The 6,000-nt window shown below is 55.0% G+C and overlaps 1 protein-coding gene across 1 annotated transcript in view; it reads right to left on the reverse strand.

The window, feature by feature from the left end:
• The window catches only part of ZFHX3 (zinc finger homeobox 3), a 181,580-nt gene extending 177,896 nt beyond the window's left edge, over positions 1 to 3,684 (reverse strand). Inside the window, 2 exon segments of the mRNA XM_075765694.1 lie at positions 1,315 to 1,493; positions 2,090 to 3,684. The gene's annotated coding sequence lies outside the window, so the exon portion shown is untranslated.
• Positions 3,685 to 6,000: the final 2,316 nt, after the last annotated feature.

Raw genomic sequence — 6,000 nt, forward strand, 5'->3', positions numbered from 1 at the left:
CCTCTAAAACCTGTACTTCTTTGCATGGAAAAATCACAAATGCAAGATGCAAAATTCATCAGACAAGATATCTGAAAGAATCATCCTCTCAAACGTACATTCAGAATATTACCTGTATTTAACATAAGCACATTTGACATTTGCAGCACAGCCTCCGATGCGAGGCATGCTTATTGAAATTCGGATTCCAGCCTGTGATTTCAGACGGCGATGTACCCTGCAGCTAACCCCGACCCTCCCCTATTAGCCAGCGTAGCCGCTTTGATTTGTGCCATGGGAGGGCTGGGACGGGGAGCCGAGCGCCGGGGAGCTGCAGCGATGGCTGGGGGGGCTCCGCTGCTCCCTCCGTGCCCCAGCAGGCACCCAGACCAGCCCTGCACCCGGCTGGGGATGGGGGGGTGCAGCCGGGACTGAGGGGGTGCCTCCCACTCCAGCACCCAGCCTGGGGCAGGAATCCCGGGCCAGTATTTCTTTTACGTCCACGCTGCGTTTTTATTGGAATGCAGCTTTGCAGATTGGGTTGTGCCTGGGATGCGTGTGGTTTCTATCATCCCTGAAGTGTTTTACAGCTGGAGATGATTTGGGGGGGCACATCTAGCCTGTCCATTTGCAGCCAGGTCTGACGTTTGTCTGCTGCTGTGTCTCTAATTTTTTTCTATGTTGCCTCCATCAAAAGGTGAGATTAGCCCTTGGGGGGGGGGGGGATGACGGCGACGACACCACCAGGCCCATCCCTCCCTCCTTCTCATTTTAGTTTGCTTCTCGCAAAAGCAATTTGCCGGCAGATCCTCTTTCTTCCTGCAGCCAAAACAAGGCGGATGAACTGCGGAGGTGCCCGGTGCCGGCCGCCCTTGGGCTGGGCAGCCCCAGGCCCTGGACACAGAGACTGGCCACAGGTCACTGCTTGGGGGGAGCCCCCGCCCTGCCAGCTGGCTCCACTTGTGAGTCTGGGGCACAAAATCTTCAACCAGAATTCGGGCAGCGAACACACGTCTGGCAAAGCACTTGCTTTGTCAGGCCGTGGCTGCACCGGAGCCTCCGCCGGCCACCTCGGCAGCTGCCGGGACCGGGCAGAACCTCCCTTGGACCCGTCCAGGGCCACCCTGGCTCTGTCAAGTGAGGCGCTGCCGCTGAAAGTAACTTTGCTGAGCATATGCAGACAGAAATACATATTTTTATACGCAGTAAAGGAAAGGGGAAAACTGATGAGGCTGCACAGAACCCTCCTCCAGGCAGGAGAGGCTGTGCTGGAGGAAAGTATTGCTCATAATGACACTTAAGCCCAGACACTTGAATGCTAAAGGTTAAACTTACATTCTTCAAGAAAGGGCTCCTTGCCAGCTTGAACTGTGTTGTGTGTTCACTATTGCCTCCTCCTCCTCTTCATCCACTCTCAATCCACTTTTGGTATTTGTTGAAATAACTGAGGTTGTGGGGTGCTTTTTTTTTCCTCCCTCAATGTATGTTCTCTGTGCCAGTCCTCAGCCTTATGTCTGTCACAGGGTTAAAAAAAAATAAAAATCAGTCTAATGCCAGAACAAAAGCAAAGATTTTTTTTTTTTCTTAGCTGCTAACTACTATAGCTTCAATCCAGAAAAGACCAGCCTAAGCACATTTTCTCTCCTCCAGTGACACAGAGTCCATAGAACACCATCCTCTAATTCCTCTAATAGCTGGATAACTAGAACGTATATTCTGACAATAAGGCTAAAAAGTTACTATAGATTTAAAATATAAATTGAAAGGCCAATATAAATACAGTAAATAATAGGGTGGAGAAATAACTTCTGGGGACAATTATCGCCAGGGCTGGGGATGAAACTGGTGGCAATGCTTCCAAATGTTCAAGGAAGGAGAAATGGGAAAAATGCCCACCCAGGAGCAGCGCTTTAAGATGAATTTCAGACTAATATGAAGAAACAGCCACGCTGTTTGGATGCCGCATTTAGATCTTAATGATCAAAGAGCACCTTCTCCACACACTTTCATGCTTCTCCCCAGAGATATTTCCCATTAAAAAAAGAATGGAAATAACATTACGGTTGTGCACGCCTCCTAAAGCAGCCCCTTTTACACAGTATCACGTCACCTTTCCACGGAGAATCAGTCTTAGGTGAAAGCAAGAAACAAGGATCCCTACGTCTCGGCAGGAGCAGGTAGAGGAGACCCAGACTGGAAGGCTGGATCGAGCGCTCTGAGGAGGAGCATGGAAAAGAGCCAGAGTGAGCTTCAGAAGTCAAACGCAATTTTTATTTGGGTTCAGCGATGATAAAAGGCTAGTGATGTTCATTTTTCCTACTTCCTGCAGCAAGGGAAGAAGGGGTTGCCGTGCTGCGCATCCCTTTAAACAACAGCTTGCTGCAGTGTATTTCTTGGCACGGCCCTAATTGTATCTTCTGGTCCCAGTGGAAGTTCACACTTTTTAATATCTCTTATTGCTTCTGCAACTGCTGCCACTAGTCAGCAATCACAAACAGGAAGCCGTGACTCAGCAGAGCCATAACCCGCGGGCTGACAGCGGCCGGAGGAGAGGGAAGAACCTGCAAAGCCCCCGCGAAGGGCCAGGCTGGCCAGGCACCACTGCGGGCTGCACTGCGGGACCAGGGTACGATCTGACCTGTGAAGGTATCTGGAGACTCGGTTCCTAATTCAGCGCTTCAGCTTACACCAAAACCCAGGAGATATAGGCCCTGGTGCCGCTCTGGGCCTGAGCGCAGCAGGAGAGGTTTCCCAAAGCTGGTCCCCAAAGCATGGGGCCGTCATGGTAGGGCGAGAGAGGACAGGGACACCGGGACCAGCCCCAGGTTCGGTTGCCTGTCTGTGCTCCAAAAAGCAGGGTTTTTTTTTTTTTCCCCCCCCATTAGAAAGAGGCACAGCAGAGGAGGCAGCCGGCATGCCCTTGGCCGGGAGATGCCAGCGCAACCCCGTTTTCACACCAGCAGCGCTCAGAGCTCGGCCGCACCACGTCTCACGTAGCGCAGGGAGCGGATGATCTATTCCGAGCCTGGTTTCATCTGTTTTCTAACTGTATTTAGCAGCGAGTTTACTCCAGACTGAGCCTGCGTGAGTAAGTGTGTATGTAAGGGTTGAGGATTGGCTGCGGCAGGCAGAGGGTTTGCTGAAAGGCTTGTTAAGGAAGCACTACTGACCATGCAATCCAATTACATAATGCTTCAAAAAATAACCGTGCTGGGAGTCGTGTCTGGGCAGTGCGTTTCGGCAGCAGAAAGAGGTATCAGATGTCTGTCTTCCAACCCAAAGGCTGATAGTATATTTGTGCCACAATCTGACACTGCGCCTCGGCCGTAAACTGCTCTAAAGAGGAAACTTGCTTCCAGGGGAAATGTCTGCTGTTCCCTTTCAAGGCAGTGCTGCACCCTGCAGACCAACGTTATTTGAGTCCTTGTAAAATTACCACTAATCTCTGCACTCAGGATGCCTTGCATTTTATGGGTACTTGCTATGACGGCAGCTTTGTTTTCTGGGGGCAAAGGAAAGCGCTGAGCAGGGAGAAGCAGGCACCTGGCCATCAGCAGTGGCTGTGAGGGTGTTTTCCCCAGCTTTCTGTCCTTGCAGTTTCTCTGTGCTGCTCCAGACAAGACAGACATACAGATGATGCACAATATCATACTATCATGCCTGGAAAGTGCCCGAAAAAAATACCCTGTCCTGCCTGGAAAAAAATACAGTCCCTGTCCCAGGCAAGAGCCTGCCCGGTGCTGTGCCTTCCTCCTGCTGCGATCACTGAGGAGGGAGGGGACTGGCTCCCAGCCGCAGCAGGCGGCTCAGTCCATGTGTTGTTTGGGATGACTGGAGATTTAGAAAACCCCGTCTCCAAGCAGCGCAGGTAGTTTTTATTGTAGTTACTAATTTAACTGCTAGGCTGCTCCAAAAGACATCACAGAAAAGGCACATTTCTAGTGAATGAGGAAAGAGCAAACTAAGAATATTCTTGGCACGTTGCGGAGCTCTCTCTACCTGAACTCGTGGTGTTCAGTTGCTGGAAACGCTTCACACGACGTAAGCCACCTTCAGTGCTTACAAGGAACGCCTGGATTTAACCAGTTCCCAGCCCAGGGAGCAGCAGAGCTCCCCGGCTGCGCCAGGCTGGCTGGCAGCTGGGCCCCTACGCCGGAGAGGACCCCTCGGTGCCTCCAGCCCAGGGGGAGCGAGCCTCACCCGCCTCACCTGGGCTCCTCCAGCAAGGGAGGGGACGGAGCAGGTCTGCTGCAACCACCGCCTGGAAAATCAACAAACTCTACCTCCTTTGATCTGCCAGCACTGTCTTCCAGAGTGGGCACCACGCTTTAAAGCTGTGACACGGGAGAGACATGGGTTTGCTTTACTCCTCTGTGTTGCTGTCTCTGTTCCCAGTGCCCCGCTGAAGGCCGGGGAGGCCGCCGCGAGGCCGGCAGCGGGGAGGAAAGGGTGAAGGCAGAGCTCCTCCAGCCCGGCTGCACGCTCCATCCGCTGCCTTCCTCCCATCTATTTCTAGACTGTTTACCTGGCAAGCGCACATGACCGATCCAGAAGGAAATGCTGACATCACCCACCACCATGCCCCCTCCCCGCTGCCCGCCACGCTCAGCCCCTCTCCCCCACCGCCCTCGTCCCTCTGCCCGGCCAGCCCACGCCTGCAAATCCTCTCCTGCGCACCGCGGGGCTGCTGCCGGCGCCGTAGCGCTGCTGCTTCCTGCGGCAGCTCAGAGACATGTTGTCCTGTCCACCGCAACAACGCGGCCTGGCACGCCGCTTCCCTCCGCGCCCCGGGGCGTGACGGCAGCCCCCGTGCCGGCGGGGATGCAACCCGCGCTCGACCCCACACCGATGGCCAGCAACTGTATTGCCGATGGCGGGTGAAGCACACGTCTTTTAGCGCCAGCATATCATTCGTCTGGTGCGACAGGCTTAAACCTACAGTTGCTTTTGCTTCCCAGCCAAAGCAGCTTCCCAACCCCCTTTACACCTACAAATCAAACCCTCTCAGCCCACGGCACTGGACGAACTTTGCCGCTGTAGAGCAGCCACCTCCCCACCCACCTCGCTGCCACGTTGCGTCTGTGTGCCGGAGAGCGGAGCCAGGCAAACCGCGCTGCCGGTTCCTCGCCTCCTTCGCTCTCCTCCCCAGGGCCGCTCCCGGGCGCCGTCGGTGTGGGGAGTCTGGCCGGCTGCATCAGCCTCTCCTGGCGGGCCCTGGGGAGCCTGCAGCCCCGGGGACGGCTTGGGCCGCAGCCGGTGGCACAGGTGCTCACTCCTCTGGGGGTTCTTTATCCCGGGAAGCCCGCAGCAGAGCTCCAGACTCGAGCTGCTCTGTGGAAGCTTTCTTGGTACGTTCGGGCAGGGAGCCAAAGTATGCAGTTTAAAGGAAATGTTTAATAAAGACACAGGAGCCTCAAACTGTTTATTTTTCCTCGCAGAAAGGTGGAGAGACGATGTCCCTGGAAACTGGCTCCCGGGCCAGGCACAGGCCGGGAGGCTGGAGGCCGAGCCGGGGCACAGGCTGAGCACAGCCGCCCACCTCTCCCTCCCCTGACAGCTCCGGCCCACGGGGTCATAAACCGTGGGGGGAAAAGGCAGCCTATTAGTAACTCTATTAAGTCTCCATTAGTTAGGTGTGAACTCATTACCCTAATATACTTGGGGGTAGGATTCCACTTGCAGGACATTAGCGCTGTAATAAGCACGTTTACCAACAGAGCTGGATGGAGCGAGGGAGAGGAGCCCCTCGACGCCTGGGGCAGGCCCGCAGCCTCCACCATGCAGAGGCCTTTTTCACCTGTGCTCACCTGGGGTGGCTGTGCTCCTCCTGCACAGGGCTCCCTGTCCCCACAGCGGCGGCCCCAGCTGCCCCATGAGCAGCCCCCCCGAAACCCCCCTCGAGACCCTCTCTTCCTGCGGTAGTGATGGGGGAGTCACTGAAAAACACCCTGCTCATCCATTCACCCGACGGGTGGATGTCCACAAGGAGCAACGTGGACTGGACGGGACCACAGATGCATG

The sequence above is a fragment of the Balearica regulorum genome, chromosome 13 (genome assembly GCF_011004875.1).
Source record: "Balearica regulorum gibbericeps isolate bBalReg1 chromosome 13, bBalReg1.pri, whole genome shotgun sequence".
In the NCBI taxonomy this organism is placed as follows: Eukaryota; Metazoa; Chordata; class Aves; order Gruiformes; family Gruidae; genus Balearica; species Balearica regulorum.